Source organism: Notolabrus celidotus, chromosome 4, assembly GCF_009762535.1.
Source record: "Notolabrus celidotus isolate fNotCel1 chromosome 4, fNotCel1.pri, whole genome shotgun sequence".
In the NCBI taxonomy this organism is placed as follows: Eukaryota; Metazoa; Chordata; class Actinopteri; order Labriformes; family Labridae; genus Notolabrus; species Notolabrus celidotus.
The window spans coordinates 27,744,900-27,766,562 of record NC_048275.1 but is presented as its reverse complement, the minus strand read 5'-3'; the positions used below and the strand labels follow the sequence as shown (position 1 = coordinate 27,766,562).

Below are 21,663 nucleotides of genomic sequence, written 5' to 3'. Positions count from 1 at the left end.
AGGCAAACAACATTAGCAAAAAAAATCTGCAAAGAAAAAACAAAATTGCCCTGTGATAGTGAGAAAAAGTGCAAAAAGGAAACATTAAAGCTCAGTCTGCTGCTATGTGATGCACACTAGTCTAAGCCAGATACTCAGCATCTCATCTTGGATGCAAGTTCATCAATGTTTGGGGTCAGGCTCTGAGCTGAGGAAATCCTCAGGATTGAGTGAAGGTGTTCATCAGTAAGACGACTCCTGTGAGATGTTTTGTTTAACTTCATCAAAGAAAACAGTTGTTCACACAGGTAGTTTGGCAGCACGGAAAATGGCTCAAGTTTTCTTGCAGCATCTGCGTCTCCCACAGGCGCAGCTTGGTTTTAACAGCCCTCACTGCAGCGTACATGTCTGTGATCACATGGCCCCGCCCCTGAAGTTGCAGGTTGAGCGCATGTGAGTTCTGAGCTCTGTTGTGTCTTTCCCTTTGCTCTCCATGAACTGACAGATCTCCTCACGCCACTCGAAACACATTTTCAGCACTTTTCCTTGGCTTAGCCATCGCACCTCTGTGTGATGGGGCAAGTCACCATATTCTGAACCGTGCTCCTCCAGAAAAGACTTGAACTGGCGCTGATTTAAACCTTTGGCTCTTATGAAGTTAACTGCTCGTGTTATGGTGCTCATCACATGGTCCATTTTCAAGGCTTTGCCACACAATGATTCCTGATGTATGATGCAGTGATAAACTGTCAGCTCACCTGCGCTGTTTTCCTCCCGCACTAATCCACTCTTTTGCCTGCACTTCGCGGGCGCTCCATCCGTCGTCAGTCCCACACGTTTATCCAAAGGCAGCCTCATTTCATTTACACATCTGGATACCTCTTCAAAGAGATCTTTCCCCGTAGTTGTGCCATGCATTGATCTTAATCCCAAAAGTTCCTCTGTTACGCACATGCATATACTCTGCCTCCCACCTGTCTTGAACCCCCCTGTTTTCAAAGTCCACCTTTTGTTTGGCCATTTTTGGGGAGAGGGATAGCTGAAAGTTGACTGCAGGTGACTAGCTTCATAAGGCTGATGATGAGCGGAGTCAGGTAACGGCCCTCGCATGCGGGCCCTCGCATGCGGGCCCTCGCATGCGGGCCCTCGCATGCGGGCCCTCGCATGCGGGCCCTCGCATGCGGGCCCTCGCATGCGGGCCCTCGCATGCGGGCCCTCGCATGCGGGCCCTCGCATGCGGGCCCTCGCATGCGGGCCCTCGCATGCGGGCCCTCGCATGCGGGCGGGCCCTCGATTGACATGCAGTGCATTGTGGGACTTGTAGTTTTGGTGGTGCGTGCAAAATACCGTCAGGCCAGCTCTATAAATAATTTCATATTATCTCGCGGGCCAAAGATAATGCCACCGCGGGCCGGATTCGGCCCGAGGGCCTTGAGTTTGACACAAACATGGTCTAACCCCTTTCCCCCCTCCCGTCGGAGCTCCTCCCAAACGACGCCCCCGCTCACATGCACAAGTGCCGCTAATTCGCGACCATATGATTGTGACTGATTCGAAACCGGTCCTCAGCACATCATTTGTGTTTTGCCCTACTTCAGCTCATGTCTCGCTCAGCGGTAAGAAAACACCAAAACATTATCATAGTGAAAGTTAAAAAAACAGAAACAGACATGAAATGTATGCACTGTGTACTTTATCCACCACTGACCCTCTTTAGGGGTGCTGAAGCTGCCCTAAATTTCATCCCATCTGTCATCCCAGCACCCCTTAAAAAATAATTACAGGGTCATAAGCACAAACAAATTTCTTAATTCAGCATGGAGTTTTTAAACCTGTTAATCTTATATTCTAGATATCAATTTGATAAATTAAATATTGATACATCAATAAAGTTAAACATATTACTCTACCAAATCCATACAGGAAAAAGGCAACCCCCCTCTGTCTCTCAGTTGGTTTGGTTTAACCCAAAAGTCATGATCGGACTGTATGCACAGACAAATACGAGAGCGACAGGAAGCAGTGGGTTGCACAAGCTTTCAACAGGACAGGAAGCCACTAAAATGTGGAAGCATCAAATATCACAGATTATACATACTTGTGCAGCATCTAGATATTAACCTTCCCTTATTCAGGTGGTTCTAGCTAACGTGTGTCATGACCTGCAATAATACAGCATCCTGTTTAATATTAACAGGTAGTGCTCAGACCTGTGTGCATCTTATGACAGTGAGTGAGTGGGCTGACATTTGTTTTCAAAGGTAACAGGAGCTAAACACTCAATTCTAAGAGACTTGTCATAATGTAGAGGAAAATCCATTCTCTCAGAAAAACTCAGAGGTTTAAAAAACTCAAAACATTTAACAGACATGTTTTTAAATGGTGAGAAAAGAACAGACATAGTTTACATAATGAAAATGTTTCAATAATGAACAAATCCAGAATGATAGAATATGGTTAGTGACTGTATTACAGCAACTTATACAATCAGTTTTTTTATCCAGTGTTGATTCTCCCATAGCTCCTCTTTTACTTATAATAATAGTACTTTTCATTACCTTTGCAAAGAACAGCATAATCTATCTTTCAATTTCGTAAATATTTTTTGGTGCAAAATATGTTATTTTGTATTATTGTTGTGAATAGAAATCTCATATGTAGGAAAATAAATGTTCAGTGAATGAGAGGTTTAGCTGTAGGTTCCAACACTTGCAAGAACCTCTCCATATCACATCTCCCTAGGGGCTGAGTCTAAAATCACCCCTGGTAGGTAACTCTCTTATGCCAATGTATATTTCAGGTTCAGGTTATTTTAATTGTACCCGTATGTAGATTTGTTTCATAGCAAGATGGTGATATTCAGTTGACATTCAATTATAAAACCCTACAAAACACTGAGCACTTCCTGAAGGGTTACCTTATGACTATATAGAAGTCTGGTTGTTCGGTGCTGTTTTAGATGGTATTGTCTGACATAACCGTGGCCTTGTCTTCCAAGGTTAGCATGCTTCAAAGTAAGGACATTTCTTGATTAAAAAAAAAATTCAGTGTTTGATCTCTGTTTTATCTGCAGATAAAAACAGCTTTGTTATCTCCTAAATATTATGTGTCAGGATCCTCCACACATCCACATTTTTGAGAGGATTGGATGTGCAACAGTTGAAACACTAAGTTAGCATTGTTGAACGATCAAAGTTAAAATATGTCTCAGTTAGGTCAAAAGAAAAAAGGTGATTGCATCAGTTTGAATCAGTTCCTATGTACATGCTAGCCATCAACTGACAGACATGCTAATCAAAATTAACACTAATGATTGCTCTTTTTGAGGTACTTGGGATCCTGCTAGGCAGTGTGGTGTTTGTTTCAATTTCACAGTCATACTGTTGTCCCCTCACTGTAAATGCAAAAGGTTTTTTCTCTAAACCTCTCTGGTTGCTGTGATAAAACATGATTAGACTGATCCGAGGGCAGGGTCCCTCTTTCTAACTAACAGCATAGTGTCTTTTTGTTGTGACTAATGGAAAGCTACCCCAGGCTACCTAATGTTAATCATTAACTTTGTGACATGTAATAAAGATGTTAACTTTAATAACAGCTCTATCTTAGGAATATGGTGTCGTGGATCAAAGTTCTGTTTTGTAATCATAAATTTCCCTCACATTAAATTGGACTTTAGCGGTCTTCAAATGTCATCCGGCACAGAGACGTCTTTGTTTGAAGGAGCTGACCCTTAAAAATGTTAGCTCACTGGCTAGCATCTGGTTGATAAAAGGTAGCCTATTAAGAGTGTGCCAGAAAGCCTCCCTAAGCAATGCGTGTGGGAAAATGTTTTCGTGAAAGGGGTGCGGCACGGAACAGATGCATGCGTGTATGACTGTGCATGCGCACACACTTGCACACCTTCAACACTTTTGAGTTACTTTTAATTACAATGACAGTAAACGATCGCCAAAATCATATCAAATATATCTTCAAAATAAAGTTAAAAATGTAATCACTTTAATATTGCAAACGACTTTCAAACGAGATCAACATAACTCCCTTCATATGAAAAGGAACAAAGACTTCACATGAAGAAACAAAATGTGGAGGTCTGTGGCAGCTTTCACAAACACTACATACAAGCCGTACCTTATAATAAATATACACCAGTTAAATAATCGACAGTCCATCAGGTTCTTATGTTCAGTCTTTTCTTTTTTACAGTACGCTGTCTTAATCGCTGAAGAACTAAGCTATTCTAAGGCCATTCACTATTTATGGTTCGAATGTTGTTATGTTTGGCTATGTGCCACAATTAAGTTTTGCAACATTCAGTTATAGCCTAAAGTATTAACAAAAACATGTTTAAGAACAAAAGTATCAAAATTATGGGTAACTTACTTCAATAGAAGATGCCAAAAGTGGCCTTTCGTTCCTCTGTGTGCTGCACAAAGATTATTGTCCAACCTGTCCAAAATATCCTGACAGACATGCAGTACAGCCCTGTGTGTTAGTCCTTTTGAGCCATAGTACTCAATAACCATGTTTTCAGCCACTTTAGTGTCGAGAACAACCGCTTACACACTTTCAGAAAAGAAACAATCTAATATTAGTTTCTGCAACAATGTTCAAGTCTTACTTCAGCCAAAGTCTCCCAAGATAGGTTGACTTGCACTGACCCTTTGCCCCTTGAGCTGACCTGATGACTGTTGTCACATCAGAAAACGGTTATATTTTCACTGTTTTAAATTCATTTTTCCATGTGTTTTCGGACAAATTCTGTTATATGCTGGAGTAATTTTACTAACAAAATTTCAGAAGGTATTTAATAGTGAATTATTTAAACATTCTGTGTTCCTCCCCTCGTGATTAGGAGGTGCAGCAGCTCCTGAGCACCTACCTTCCTGTGCTCTGAGTAGTGTGTGTGTCTGTGGTTTGTTTTTAGCAGCCATGTTTACAATTTATAAAGACGCACCAAGAGCATCACTTTCTTAAAATATGTCTTTTAATGATGCCCTCCATTAATTGTATTTATGGACGAATACCCCCTTCACTATTACAAGGTTGTTGTCTCTTTAAATCTAACTATTTAAGGACCAAGGCATTATTAGAGGCATTTGAATACAAACAGCAGTTTCAAATTATTTCATTTATTTAATTTGTTTGTTTTCTTTAGGTCTTTTCCATTCATACTCTGTTTGTGTCAGAGTGTTTCACTTTACCTAATTACACCTGTAATTATTATAACCATGTCCTTACTGTTTAAAATCCAATACATAAAGTGAAAACAATCAAATAAAATGGTTGTGCAAAACAACTTGGGGGAACACCAAAACCTTTGTTGAAGCTGAACGCTGCGTGATAAAATGATCTGATGCAAGATCCTGCAAAAAAAATGTTTGGTGCCACTTGTATTTGCTGTACAAATTCCTATGCTAACCTGACACCTCTGTTAGAGATATAACAGAATATTTCACTAACTTCATCATAGTCGCCTGTTGCAGCAGCAAATGCCGCCCTCTCCATCAGAGCGTCAGCATCATTGTCACACTGCTCCACGGTGATCTGATGTCCCCCGAATGCTGAAGAGAAGAGGTGGATGATCTTACTCTTTTATAAGTGTTTTCCATGAACTTTGCCCTTGTTGTCAAATCTATAGCTCACAGCAGGAGTTTTTGATATGCTGGATGTGGTCGGGCCTTCTTGTCATTGAGGAAGCAGCATTTTTTAATTTGAATCTCTGAGTAAAAGTCGGTATACCTCAACCAGTTGAACTCTGTAGTTGTAGCTGCATAGCATCTGTGCCAATCTCCAAACCCAGGACTTGATGCCAGACCCCAGAGATGATGGATGGATGGAAGGAGTTCACAGTTATGAGCCAGTTCAAACAGTACATCCAATGGTTCCTAAAGGAGATAATCCAACCGACAAGCTGTAATATTAACAGGGACTGCAGCAACCATACAGCTGCAAGAAGGATGGTGTGAAGTGCATTTCAGCATGCAGAAGTTGTACAGCCCTACAAAGGCAAAGTGCAGTAAATACACAAATAGTGAAACTGAGAAAAATGTCTTAAAGTTTAGATAGTTTTAATGGTTTTAATGCAATAAGAAACCTCAGAGGTAGGTTTTGAATGAGACCTGGCAACCGTGCTTTGAGCAGCACAGCTGGAGGGGCTGCTGCAACACTAAATTTACTAAATCTTTGACATCTTGGTAGCACATATATTTTAATATAATGTGACTCCTTTGTGCGTTTTGAGAGAAAACATGGTGTGGAAACCATACTGGAGTGATGATTTTGAAATGTATGTTTCTTAACCAAGGCTTAGCTGAGGGGTGTACATTTCTCACCACGGTTGGAGTAATGTAAGCCCCTTTATAATGGAGAGATGTCCTGATTAAGAAATCTGAAACAAACTAATGGGATTATCATGAGTTTGTAGAGTGGATATTACCATCAAGGAGGAAGGTAGGCTTAAATTGTGTCTTACTGTGTTTTTTCTTATTCTAGCGACTAGCATGCTAATTGCTTGCTAATTGTTTTTAATTTTAACACCAAGTTGATGTACAGAAAAGACAAGTATAAGACGGGCTCAGAATTGACTCATCAATATTTTTGGCCCTGCAAGCCCTCTTGTAAAATTTCCACAGGCTGTCCGAGTGAGCTGATGTGACAACAACAGGTAAAAGTCAGGAACATTCACTGCAAGCTAGTGGACAGGGTGAAGACATATATGTCATGTGACCAGTGCAATGAAGCTTCTTTAATCTCTTTTCTGTTCCCATCACGTTATTTTCCACTTATCTGTTGATACTGTGATGTCTATTTACATGCATTGATATGAAGGCAAATCATACATCATAGAGTCAGACTATGCTTTGCCCACCATCTTGGTTATCTTGTGAACATTACATGGTGACTACTGCAGCATTGTTTATGTTGTCTCAGGATTTTTGGTTTTGGTTTCATTAGTACACTGCAACTTGTCAAAGTATTTAAAACATGGGCAGAAAATAAGATCTAAAAGACAAAAAGTATACATGGATTAAAGTTCTCCGTCGCCATAATGGATTTCTGTCATTTGGAAAATGAGAGAGGAAAAAACTCCATGTGTGCTTTGTTGTGGTCCCATTAAGGCTATCCTATTGAACTGCACTGCTTTCAACAAATACAGCTAGCCAGAGCCATTGTTTCAACCAATCAGAGACAGAGCAGGGCGGGTCATGTGTCAATGTGCGATGGGCCGGCCCGGGTGCGAGAATGCTTATTTGCAAGATCATCAGAACCTGGTGAAATTTAACACGGGTGGAATGGTCTAACGTTATCTGTGGAAATATATTACTAAACGAGGACAGATGAGGGGTACTCTGAGAGCGGCTCCTACAGTACGTTTTTATTCATTATTGAGTCTCTGAAGTTAATGTTGAAGAAGAGTTATAGTACCCAATAGCGTATAGCGCAAGCTAACCTTTACATCTTCTTATCTTTTATGGCTTCGTGATTTTTTTGGATGAATTTGTGATAAAAAATAAGTTTATGAGGACTCGACAGAAGCGGCCGTGTCTGCCTTATTCTGTAGCCGTAGTCAGCGGCCGGCTTCTTTTTATTTGAATTTTGACAGCAGTTGGACCGACAAAGTCTCTACTGCCCTCGAGGGTGTTTCCAGTTCTTAGATCCAGTTCTTAGTACTTTGAGTGTTTTTCAGGTTAAGCTAATTTAGTATGCCAGCATGGACGCCTTGTTTGTTGTAGAAGGCTCCGACGTTTTGACCATTGACAAAACTGTCAAAACTAAGTGGAGATGGGCTTGGATATAAAAGAGATGGGCTTGGTTAAATGAAGTGGGGGAGAATGGACAGCCTGTCGGTACGTGGTGCAGTCCTAATGCGCCATCAGTTAGAGGATGCACACAAAGCCGCTGTCCGTGCTCTGCAGCACACCTCCTCCCTGCCAAACACTTTACACTATTAGAGCAGGGGTTCACAAAGTGTGAGTCGGGACCCCCCTCCGGGATCACGAGACACAAATGGGGGGTCGTGAGATGTCTTCCAGAATGTTTTTTTTTTTGTAAGTTATCTGAAAATAGTACATTTTACCCATTATAGTAAAAAATATGGACAAAAATAGTAGCTAAACTTGAAATAAAAGCTTGAAAATATAAAGTACAATGAGTTTTCTGCCTTTCTTTTTGCCAGATGACTCCTAAGTTTAGTGAACAGTGAATTACCAAAAGCATCAGTAGCAGCAGGTAATTCATAACAGCACAGGAAACACAGCCACATGCTCATATAGGTAGGTAGGGTCACTTTCTGCAGACCAGCTAAATGAAGCCACATTAAATCACTTTGAGGGACAGTGGGGTCCCGAGTCTTTGGCACCTATATTTTGGGGGTCACAGGCTGAAAAGTTTGGGAACCCCTGTATTAGAGGACAGTATACTGTGTACATGTCCTATGGCTAAAGGCATGTACACGGTATACTCCTTTTTAGGTGAAAACCTTTGGGAAGTGACCGATAGGCAGGAAAAAAAGGCTCTTACATGTGTGGCATGGTGGGTTGATGGTCGGGTAGTATGATTTGGTGTCAAAACATTTTTCAGTCAAATTATTTTTTTTTGCTTTAATCCCTGAGTATAGCAGAAAGTTCCTGTAGCCCACATTAAGGCCCAGTCCCAAGTCACTATATGCACACAGCTGCAATTGTCCTCTAATGTCACATTCAGGTTGGGAAGCTCAAACACCACCATCAAAAGGACAATGTAATTCCCTTGTGTATACACATTAAATATAAAAAAAATTCAGACAATGGATTGCAAAGATCCGAAGAGACATCGGTCAGACTTAAATGAAATGGAGGAGCAAATCAGGTGCCGCCAATAAGAGGTTGGTGACTGCTGGAGAGACAGTTGGCCACTGAACAGGTGGCATCCGTGGCAGAAAAGGTTATCGGCCAACAGACCAGGTTGCAGATAACATAGCCCTGGCAAAGCAAGCAATAATCTTTATTAACTAAGGGTGTGTATTTTTTGTGTACATGGGTTGAAGTCAATGAACTATAAAAAGACCTCTGTGTCTGCTTTGGTAGAAGCTTAAAATGTTAACCATTTAAACAAGTCAAGACACCATTTTTGTCTTTTCATATGAATGGCACGGAACATTTATTGTTCCACTTGTGCCTGTGTAACAAAACATTGTTTCTAGTTCTACTGCTACAATTTTGATCCCCCTTTGTCCATCCTCAGTCCACAATGGAAAGTTGTAGTAGGCTCAGCATAAATAAGTTGTTTTAAGGAGTCATTAAGACACATTATTACCCAGCTCTCTTACTGATCTTCCGGCTGTGTAAGAGGCTTGATTCTGATTGTCAAAACCCCTTGACAACGGTTATTAACTTTCACTAAGGCAAAAGGAGGGGGGGGTTCCTTGGAGATAAGGATTTGACCTCAGACAAGTGAACAGCACCAAGAATAGAGGTGCTGCTTGATCCAAAAATACCTGAAGTGGATTTTTTTTGTCTTTTGGGCGCATGAGCAAGTAACAGAAGCCTTTAGAGACTCAGGACACGCTAGGGGGATGACAAATCTTGTCCGCTCTGGGAAGGCATCCTGATCGTCAACAAGGCAGTTGCCACTGCAACCTGAACCTGGTTGGGCTGCAGCAACAAAGAAGAAATGTACAGATACAGTAAAGAAGAAAAGACAAACAACAAAGAATGAAAGCATCATGTCAACTGTTTTACTTTTTTTAAGAAAAGGAATTATTTGATTTACTAATGGAGTTTGGATCCTTTAATTTTTGAAACTCTTTTAGGTATTAGAATAATCTCATTCAACTCACTACACTTGAGTTAGGAAGCTTCATGTGAAGTTCTTACCAATTATAATTTCCAACACAGCCTAATGAGCAAACACTCATTTCCGTGATTCAAGTCTCATCTTTCACTGTGCTTCACTTTCAAGAACTTTTTTTTACTTCTCTGAACACACATTATTCTATATTATTGTACTTGTGTCTTTGTCCGTCTTTGCATTACAAAAAATAAAAACATACCTGAAACAGGATGTGATAACATGAGCCTACACCCTATGACACTATAGACTACATGTGCTGTATGAATGATGTTTTTGGTTCTCAGTTACCAAAAACAATTGCCTATTTACTCATGCTCATCCCCCTAGGTTTGTTGCACTCACATTTTATTTCTCATCTGTGATTGGTGAGATTTTGGTTATTAACAGCTGGTGTGTATTTAAGGGGAGGGAGCTGGAAGCAGGCTATAATAAATATCCATGGGATGGACATCAGAAGACAGACAAGACCTGCACAGTGACAAGACCTGCACAGTAACAAGACCTGCACAGTGACAAGACCTGCACAGTAACAAGACCTGCACAGTGACCAGACCTTCACAGTGACAAGACCACCAAACTTTCAAGAGTAAGATGGACAGATGCAGATGCTGTGAGTATAAATTTTGAACATCTTGGTTCCAATCGTCAGGTTACTGTTTGGGTTTATCTCCTATGGGAGAAAAAAAGCCTCACAATTAATAGTTATATTCTTGATGTATTTTATTTTTTAACCCATTTATATAGACTGACAAACTAATTCCAAGTTATTTTACTGAACTTCTGATAATGATATTTGATTTTTTTTTTTTTTCTCTAACCATGGTTCACTGTTGAAGGTATCACTAAATTACATCTAACAACCACTTATTTTAAAGTTGTCCATAACTGTCTTGGTGTTTGATAATCACAAATGATAACTTACTATAGGCTTTGTATTTTTTTACATGACATGACACAATATGATTTCGAATAATAAATAATAAATATAAGAAAAGTTAAATAAGAAGACAAAGCAGGAAACTTGCACCTCAGCAAAGTAAGTTTATATTATATTTTCTACAAAAAGAAATACAAAGTGCTAAAAAGACAGAATCATACTTTTTATGAAATACATTAAAATAACTATAATAATAGTACTTTTCATTACCTTTGCAAAAAAAAAAGCATAATCTATCTTTCAATTTCGTAAATATTTTTTGGTGCAAAATATGTTATTTTGTATTATTGTTGTGAATAGAAATATCATATGTAGGAAAATAAATGTTCAGTGAATGAGAGGTTTAGCTGTAGGTTCATACACTTGCAAGAACCTCTCCATATCACATCTCCCTAGGGGCTGAGTCTAAAATCACCCCTGGTAGGTAACTCTCTTATGCCAATGTATATTTCAGGTTCAGGTTATTTTAATTGTACCCGTATGTAGATTTGTTTCACAGCAAGATGGTGATATTCAGTTGACATTCAATTATAAAACCCTACAGAACACTGAGCACTTCCTGAAGGGTTACCTTTATGACTATATAGAAGTCTGGTTGTTCGGTGCTGTTTTAGATGGTATTGTCTGACATAACCGTGGCCTTGTCTTCCAAGGTTAGCATCCTAATGTTAATCATTAACTTTGTGACATGTAATAAAGATGTTAACTTTAATAACAGCTCTATCTTAGGAATATGGTGTCGTGGATCAAAGTTCTGTTTTGTAATCATAAATTTCCCTCACATTAAATTGGACTTTAGCGGTCTTCAAATGTCATCCGGCACAGAGACGTCTTTGTTTGAAGGAGCTGACCCTTAAAAATGTTAGCTCACTGGCTAGCATCTGGTTGATAAAAGGTAGCCTATTAAGAGTGTGCCAGAAAGCCTCCCTAAGCAATGCATGTGGGAAAATGTTTTCGTTAAAGGGGTGCGGCACGGAACAGATGCATGCGTGTATGACTGTGCATGCGCACACACTTGCACACCTTCAACACTTTTGAGTTACTTTTAATTACAATGACAGTAAACGATCGCCAAAATCATATCAAATATATCTTCAAAATAAAGTTAAAAATGTAATCACTTTAATATTGCAAACGACTTTCAAACGAGATCAACATAACTCCCTTCATATGAAAAGGAACAAAGACTTCACATGAAGAAACAAAATGTGGAGGTCTGTGGCAGCTTTCACAAACACTACATACAAGCCGTACCTTATAATAAATATACACCAGTTAAATAATCGACAGTCCATCAGGTTCTTATGTTCAGTCTTTTCTTTTTTACAGTACGCTGTCTTAATCGCTGAAGAACTAAGCTATTCTAAGGCCATTCACTATTTATGGTTCGAATGTTGTTATGTTTGGCTATGTGCCACAATTAAGTTTTGCAACATTCAGTTATAGCCTAAAGTATTAACAAAAACATGTTTAAGAACAAAAGTATCAAAATTATGGGTAACTTACTTCAATAGAAGATGCCAAAAGTGGCCTTTCGTTCCTCTGTGTGCTGCACAAAGATTATTGTCCAACCTGTCCAAAATATCCTGACAGACATGCAGTACAGCCCTGTGTGTTAGTCCTTTTGAGCCATAGTACTCAATAACCATGTTTTCAGCCACTTTAGTGTCGAGAACAACCGCTTACACACTTTCAGAAAAGAAACAATCTAATATTAGTTTCTGCAACAATGTTCAAGTCTTACTTCAGCCAAAGTCTCCCAAGATAGGTTGACTTGCACTGACCCTTTGCCCCTTGAGCTGACCTGATGACTGTTGTCACATCAGAAAACGGTTATATTTTCACTGTTTTAAATTCATTTTTCCATGTGTTTTCGGACAAATTCTGTTATATGCTGGAGTAATTTTACTAACAAAATTTCAGAAGGTATTTAATAGTGAATTATTTAAACATTCTGTGTTCCTCCCCTCGTGATTAGGAGGTGCAGCAGCTCCTGAGCACCTACCTTCCTGTGCTCTGAGTAGTGTGTGTGTCTGTGGTTTGTTTTTAGCAGCCATGTTTACAGTTTATAAAGACGCACCAAGAGCATCACTTTCTTAAAATATGTCTTTTAATGATGCCCTCCATTAATTGTATTTATGGACAAATACCCCCTTCACTATTACAAGGTTGTTGTCTCTTGGAGGGTGCTGACGCGAATGGCTGCATAAAAAATCCCTCCCAGTCGGTCGGAGTTTATCCCCCAGTTTAATCGAAAAATACTCTGTAAATTTATTACAACTAATTATGGAGGGGAAAAACACAAGAAGGAAGAAGGGAAGGCAATCAACGAAAGCAGAAAAGAACGACGTTGCGACGACCGAAGAGGCCATGACCGAGGAACATGGAGAGCCTAATGCCGGACCCGGGCAAAATACTGAGCTAACGGTAATTGAGGAAGATGGCTTTGCCACTATCCGCGAAGCTATAAAGACACTAACAATGGAGATGAAGTCTCAATTCGGTGAATTCGGGAGCAGACTCCGAGATGATTTGAAAAAGGAACTTGCTGATTTCAGAGACGTAATTCAACAGAAGCTAGGTGAAGTGGTAACCGACCTTAAAGCTACAACAGAGAGAGTGGGTGAGGCCGAGGGTCGAATTGCCGAAATTGAAGAGTGGTCAGCGGATTGCAACGAGGCACTAAGTCAGTCACTACAAGTACAGGAAAGTCTGCAGCGGAAGCTGACTGACCTGGTGGCACGCTTGAGGCGTAATAATATCCGCATGTACGGCTTCCCCGAGGGGATCGAAAGTAATAACATCCAACAGTTTGTCACCGAGTTTATCAGAAAAGAGTTGGAGCCCCTCGCCGAAATTGAACTCGGAATACAGCGGTGCCACAGAGCTCTCGGCCCGAAACCCCCCCAAGACGCGCAAACCAGCTCAGTGATTGTATACTTTCAGGAGTTTAGGACCAAAGAACTGGTCCTACACTAAGCATGGAAGAAGAAGGAGATTTTCCTCGGCCAACGGAGGATTTATTTCGATCATGACTACCCAGCTGAAACGCTCGCTAAGAGGAAGGCGTATGCGCAGATCAGGAGGATGCTTCGGGATAAAGGAATACGGTTCCAGACGCCACCACCAGCTAAACTGCGTGTCTTCTTTGAGTCCGGGCCAGTGACCTACGAAACCCCAGCTGATGCAGCAGAGGATCTAAGGAAGAGGGGCTACCAGGTCGACTGGGAGAAACCTGCTCAGCTGGGAACCGCGGAGAAACGACACGGAGCTGCCTGGCAGCGAGCATCGCGTAAGACCAACGGGCAGACGCGGCACGAGTGGATCAAAGAGAAGCTACGGGGCTTTCAACGGCCAGATAGACTGTGATGGTCGGAGTTAAAAAAAACGACTCGCACCTGAAAGGATTTCTTTAAGGATTTCTACTTTCACTGACTCTTGGACTATGAGGTATGAGGGTTGCCTGCTCCTAAAGTTCACAAATTTAAAGAATCTCCCCTTGTTGATACAGAGAATATAGCGACCGACAAATAGGGGCTTAATGTTTGGTTTGTCAGTAGTGCACAAAATACAACCTTTGAAAGGAGGTATCACATGTTGCACTAGAGGGGGGCTCTGGTGTCTAACTAGACTACTCCCCCCTATCTTTAAGTAACATTTTACTTAAAAATGGAGGTCTATTTCGTCTTTTTTATGTACTGTTTTAAGTTACTTAATGTGTTCGTGTGTTCGTTTTATGGTTCAAAAAATGCTCAGGTTTGGTCATCGACAACAATTAACTCATCAACTTATATTAATGTGATAAAATGCAATGTCAGGAATATAAGGTGATTACCCTTAATGTACGGTTTACACAGTCCAATTAAGAGAGGAAAAGTCATTGCAAAAATGAAGAGGGAGAAGCTGCATGTAATATTCTGGCAGGAGACTCACCTTAACTGTGCTGAACATGAGAAGTTTAAGAAAATGGGTTTCAAAAACACTTTTTATTCCTCCTACAAGGGTGGGAGAAAGAGAGGGGTAGCTATACTAATTCCTAACAGAGTAAACTTTAGAGTGGAGGCTGAATTTAGTGACAAAGAAGGTCGCTATATATTAGTTAGAGGTCTCCTTGACCAGAAAAAGGTCACACTTGTGAATGTGTATTTACCTCCAGGCCAGGACAATTCATGTATGAGGGAAATATTTCATTTGATAGCTTCAGAGGCCTCTGGAGTTTTAATATGTGGTGGAGACTGGAACATGCAGCTTCAACCTCATCTTGACTCTTCAAACAATTCCAAAAAACTTGCTTCTAATGCCAGACTAACAAAAAAAATGTTGATGGAACTGGGAATGATTGATGTATGGAGAGATTTCCATCCTAAGAAAAAACAATTTACATTCTACTCAATGAGCCGTCATGTACATTCAAGATTAGACTATTTTTTCACTTTTATCTCAGACAGACATAGACTCAAAGAATGTACGATAGGAGTCAGAGACATCTCTGACCACTCAGCTGTTTACCTGACCCTGCATCTAGATGTAAGAAGGAAAAACACACTCTGGCGGCTCAACACGAGTATACTGAATGACAAAACATGTAAGGAGTTTGTTCAAAAGGAAATTAAAGATTACTTAGACAATAACAATAATGGGGAAGTGTCACCAAGTGTCCTATGGGATGCTGCAAAATCAGTCATTAGAGGGAAGCTTATAGCTTTTACTTCGCATAGAAAAAGAGAAAGAGGTAAAAAACTGTCTGACTTACAAGATGACTTAAAGGTCCTGGAGAAGGAACACATAGTAGGGAAGAATCCCCATACTTTAAATCAAATAAGCAAGGTTAGAAGGGAAATAAACAAAATATTAGAAGAAGAATTAGAGAAAAAAGCCAAATTTGCAAAGCAGCGATTCTATGAAAATGGCCCACGAGCTCTGAAACTTCTGGGATGGAGGTTGAGGAAACAACAGGCAGAGAGGGCCATTTTTGAAATTAGAGACCCAAAGACTAAAAGAGTTTGTCACAACTTAGAGGATATCCAATGCACTTTTGAAAATTACTATAGAGAACTCTATAAGGATCCAAAGTCAAGTGGCCACCAGGAAATAAATACTTTTCTAGAGTCCTTGGACTTACCCTCTTTAGGTAAAGAACAGAACAATGCCTTAATGAAAGACATTTCAGCAGAGGAAATAGAAAAGGCAATTTCTAGATTAAAAGCTAATAAAGCGCCCGGAACAGACGGCTTCCCAGCCGAATGGTATAAGGCCTTCAAAATTCAATTAATGCCCATGCTTCTCCACTGTTTTAACCACACACTCAAAGGAGGTGCCCCACCAATAACATGGAGGGATGCAATAATATCCATTATCCCAAGGAGGGTAAAGATTTAAAAGAATGTAGTTCGTATAGGCCAATTTCGGTACTAAACATAGATTACAAGTTATACGCCTCAATACTGGATAAAAGAATAGAGTGCCTGGTGCCCGAGCTGGTGGATGAAGACCAGACAGGCTTTGTACGCGATCGACAGACACAAGACAATATTAGACGGGTGCTAAATGTATTGGATTATGTGTGCAAAGAGAACAGAACCGCTGTAGTGATGAGTTTGGATGCTGAAAAAGCGTTTGATGCTGTGCGGTGGGAGTACTTATACTTGGCACTGAGTAGATTTGGATTCAGAGATAACTTTATTAATTGTATTAAAACCCTTTACTCTTCACTGAATGCTAGGATAAAAATTAACGGACACCTCTCCCACATTATTAACCTGGAGAGAGGTTGTCGTCAAGGCTGCCCCCTCAGTCCCGCCCTTTTTGCTTTGTTTATCGAGCCCCTAGCACAATCAATCAGAGAGGATCACATGATAAAAGGTATAAACCTTAGGGGCTTAGAACAAAAAATATGTTTATATGCGGACGACGTGTTACTTTTTGTTACGGAACCTGAGGTTAGCATCCCCAAACTGATGTCCTCACTAAAAGAGTTTGGAACTTATTCTGGATATAAACTAAATGTACAAAAAACCCACATTTTAAGCATTAATTATAATCCCCCGAAATGTATACTGCAAAGATTTAAATTCAAATGGGACTCGACAGTCTTTAAATACCTAGGAATCTACATTCCTAAGGATTTATCAAAAATATATGATAGCAATTATGGACCCATAAATCAAAGTATCAAATCAGATATTGACAGATGGTTCCATCTGCCCCTAGACATGCATCACAGGATTGAGAGAATAAAAATGAACGTGCTCCCCAGACTCTTATACTTGTTCCAGTCCTTGCCAGTTGAAGTCAGCCCAAAACAGTTTAATGAATGGGATAAATGGATTTCAAGATTTATATGGAGTGGTAAACAACCAAGAATTCAATTCAAAACTCTACAACTTGACAAAAAGAAAGGAGGTAGATCACTGCCATCCTTCACAGACTACTACAAAGCAGCTCAACTGAGACCTCTAGCATGCTGCTGTAACCCAGCGTATACAGCAAAATGGAAAGACCTGGAAATATCACAGTTAGATATCCCACTACAATCCATACTGGGCAATAAAAAACAGTTTGAGAAGCATTTTGACTCTTTAAATCAATGGACAAAGGTTTCTCTAAGAACCTGGTTTAAAGAATGTAGATCAGCACTATTTCAGAGACAAACTAGACAGCTAAGATGGATTGCTTTTGACCCAGACTTTAAACCAGCAATGACTGACGGGAGGTTTAAACATTGGTGTAAGGCTGGTATTACCTCTTACTGCTCAATATCCTCTAACGGTCAGCTGGACAGCTTTAAAAAAATATCTGATTTATATGGACTAGAAAAAGTTGACTTCTTCCGGTACCTGCAAATTAGAGCTTATTTCAATAAGGAGGTTAAACCTTTAGAGAAATCTGACTCTGACCTTGTTGATATCTTTGTTGATATGTACAAAGGCAAGGGCACAAGGAAGCTAGTCTCAGTTTTACACTCAAGGATTCAATCCACTAAGACACACACAACAAACAAGGTTAGATTAAAGTGGGAGAAAGAATCTGGACTTGTTATTTCTGAGGAGGATTGGCTAAATGTCTGTTCTGTGCAGTCCACTTCCACCAGCTCAGGTCTTTGGAGGGATTTCTGTTGGCGTAATGTATTAAGGTATTTTGTAACCCCAAAAACAAAATGTATACAAACAGCTAAGGCTGGAAACGGTCTGTGTTGGAGGAAGTGTGGAGAACAGCTGGCAGACCACTTTCACATATTTTGGAATTGCCCAAAAATCAAGTCATATTGGGGGGGAGTAATTAAGGCATTACAAAACATTTTTGGAGCAGGGATTGACTGCTCATTCTCATCAATTTATCTAGGTAACATCGCAGCCCACCTCTCAGTTAAGGATAAATACTTGATAAAGATTTTATTAGCAGCCAGCAAAAAGGCCGTGACACGAAAGTGGCTGCAACCCAATCCTCCAACAGAGACTGAATGGATAGAAATCGTGTCTAGTATTGAACATATGGAAAGAATGACTTACTCACTAAACCTTAGAGCAGAAAAAGGTTTGCATTACTGGGAAAAATAGACTGTGTACGTAGCATTGAGGGATTAATAAGCCATTACTGTATGAACTGACTGTATTTCCACTATTATAACTAAGATGTATAGATGACCTATTGTTTCTGTTTCACTGAGCTGTGCTGTGTAACTATGCCTGTTCATAAAAATAAAGTATAAAAAAAAAAAAAAAAAAAAAGGTTGTTGTCTCTTTAAATCTAACTATTTAAGGACCAAGGCATTATTAGAGGCATTTGAATACAAACAGCAGTTTCAAATTATTTCATTTATTTAATTTGTTTGTTTTCTTTAGGTCTTTTCCATTTATACTCTGTTTGTGTCAGAGTGTTTCACTTTACCTAATTATACCTGTAATTATTATAACCATGTCCATACTGTTTAAAATCCAATACATAAAGTGAAAACAATCAAATAAAATGGTTGTGCAAAACAACTTGGGGGAACACCAAAACCTTTGTTGAGGCTGAACGCTGCATGATAAAATGATCTGATGCAAGATCCTGCAAAAAAAATGTTTGGTGCCACTTGTATTTGCTGTACAAATTCCTATGCTAACCTGCCACCTCTGTTAGAGATATAACAGATTATTTCACTAACTTCATCATAGTCGCCTGTTGCAGCAGAAAATGCCGCCCTCTCCATCAGAGCGTCAGCATCATTGTCACACTGCTCCACGGTGATCTGATGTCCCCCGAATGCTGAAGAGAAGAGATGGATGAGCTTACTCTTTTTTAAGTGTTTTCCATGAACTTTGCCCTTGTTGTCAAATCTATAGCTCACAGCAGGAGTTTTTGATATGCTGTCGGTATACCTCAACCAGTTGAACTCTGTAGTTGTAGCTGCATGGCATCTGTGCCAATCTCCAAACCCAGGACTTGATGCCAGACCCCAGAGATGATGGATGGATGGAAGGAGTTCACAGTTATGAGCCAGTTCAAACAGTACATCCAATGGTTCCTAAAGGAGATAATCCAACCGACAAGCTGTAATATTAACAGGGACTGCAGCAACCATACAGCTGCAAGAAGGATGGTGTGAAGTGCATTTCAGCATGCAGAAGTTGTACAGCCCTACAAAGGCAAAGTGCAGTAAATACACAAATAGTGAAACTGAGAAAAATGTCTTAAAGTTTAGATAGTTTTAATGGTTTTAATGCAATAAGAAACCTCAGAGGTAGGTTTTGAATGAGACCTGGCAACCGTGCTTTGAGCAGCACAGCTGGAGGGGCTGCTGCAACACTAAATTTACTAAATCTTTGACATCTTGGTAGCACATATATTTTAATATAATGTGACTCCTTTGTGCGTTTTGAGAGAAAACATGGTGTGGAAACCATACTGGAGTGATGATTTTGAAATGTATGTTTCTTAACCAAGGCTTAGCTGAGGGGTGTACATTTCTCACCACGGTTGGAGTAATGTAAGCCCCTTTATAATGGAGAGATGTCCTGATTAAGAAATCTGAAACAAACTAATGGGATTATCATGAGTTTGTAGAGTGGATATTACCATCAAGGAGGAAGGTAGGCTTAAATTGTGTCTTACTGTGTTTTTTCTTATTCTAGCGACTAGCATGCTAATTGCTCGCTAATTGTTTTTAATTTTAATTTCTCACTTACCTTGTCATGTCTTGAAAGCTGTGTCATAGTCTTTGTTTGGTTTGGACAGACCATTTTCAAACGTTTTTTTTTCAAATTCCAGCAAGAGCTTATCTTTCACAGAGTTAACATTACAGCCCAGATCAATCCTGTGGATATGCAACATTTCCACCACCTCAAGAACTGAGCAATGCTCTCTTTCCCTTGGAGAGTTGTTTTGTTCCAAATACATAGTTTCTCTTTTATTTTGTCCTCTTCTATTTTGATTAGCAGATTCCTCATATGATTTCAATGGGACCTAGCCCATAGCACCTTGGATCGGAGCAGATCTACTAACCCTGAGGGAGCACTGTTCAGCTCTATTCTGAATAGTGTCTACATTTTTGGAGTCTTTTAAACCACACACCCTTGCTGCATAGTTCAAAATTGCAGGTACACATGCAAGCTGGCAGTCATAGCAGTCAGACATTAGAAACACTACCAAGTTGATGTACAGAAAAGAGAAGTATAAGACGGGCTCAGAATTGACTCATCAATATTTTCCACTTATCTGTTGATACTGTGATGTCTATTTACATGCATTGATATGAAGGCAAATCATACATCATAGAGTCAGACTATGCTTTGCCCACCATCTTGGTTATCTTGTGAACATTACATGGTGACTACTGCAGCATTGTTTATGTTGTCTCAGGATTTTTGGTTTTGGTTTCATTAGTACACTGCAACTTGTCAAAGTATTTAAAACATGGGCAGAAAATAAGATCTAAAAGACAAAAAGTATACATGGATTAAAGTTCTCCGTCGCCATGATGGATTTCTGTCATTTGGAAAATGAGAGAGGAAAAAACTCCATGTGTGCTTTGTTGTGGTCCCATTAAGGCTATCCTATTGAACTGCACTGCTTTCAACAAATACAGCTAGCCAGAGCCATTGTTTCAACCAATCAGAGACAGAGCAGGGCGGGTCATGTGTCAATGTGCGATGGGCCGGCCCGGGTGCGAGAATGCTTATTTGCAAGATCATCAGAACCTGGTGAAATTTAACACGGGTGGAATGGTCTAACATTATCTGTGGAAATATATTACTAAACGAGGACAGATGAGGGGTACTCTGAGAGCGGCTCCTACAGTACGTTTTTATTCATTATTGAGTCTCTGAAGTTAATGTTGAAGAAGAGTTATAGTACCCAATAGCGTATAGCGCAAGCTAACCTTTACATCTTCTTATCTTTTATGGCTTCGTGATTTTTTTGGATGAATTTGTGATAAAAATAAGTTTATGAGGACTCGACAGAAGCGGCCGTGTCTGCCTTATTCTGTAGCCGTAGTCAGCGGCCGGCTTCTTTTTATTTGAATTTTGACAGCAGTTGGACCGACAAAGTCTCTACTGCCCTCGAGGGTGTTTCCAGTTCTTAGATCCAGTTCTTAGTACTTTGAGTGTTTTTCAGGTTAAGCTAATTTAGTATGCCAGCATGGACGCCTTGTTTGTTGTAGAAGGCTCCGACGTTTTGACCATTGACAAAACTGTCTAAACTAAGTGGAGATGGGCTTGGATATAAAAGAGATGGGCTTGGTTAAATGAAGTGGGGGAGAATGGACAGCCTGTCGGTACGTGGTGCAGTCCTAATGCGCCATCAGTCAGAGGATGCACACAAAGCCGCTGTCCGTGCTCTGCAGCACACCTCCTCCCTGCCAAACACTTTACACTATTAGAGCAGGGGTTCACAAAGTGTGAGTCGGGACCCCCCTCCGGGGTCACGAGACA

The 21,663-nt window shown here is 40.1% G+C and overlaps 1 long non-coding RNA gene across 1 annotated transcript in view; it reads right to left on the bottom strand.

Moving 5' to 3' along the window:
- Window positions 1-5,778: 5,778 nt before the first annotated feature.
- LOC117811056 overlaps window positions 5,779-21,663 on the bottom strand; it is a 36,678-nt gene continuing 20,793 nt past the window's right edge. Inside the window, exons 3-5 of the long non-coding RNA XR_004630920.1 lie at window positions 19,111-19,256; window positions 18,897-18,997; window positions 5,779-5,867 (exon numbers count right to left, since the gene is read on the bottom strand). This is a non-coding gene — a long non-coding RNA (uncharacterized LOC117811056). The remainder of the gene's footprint in view (window positions 5,868-18,896; window positions 18,998-19,110; window positions 19,257-21,663) is intronic.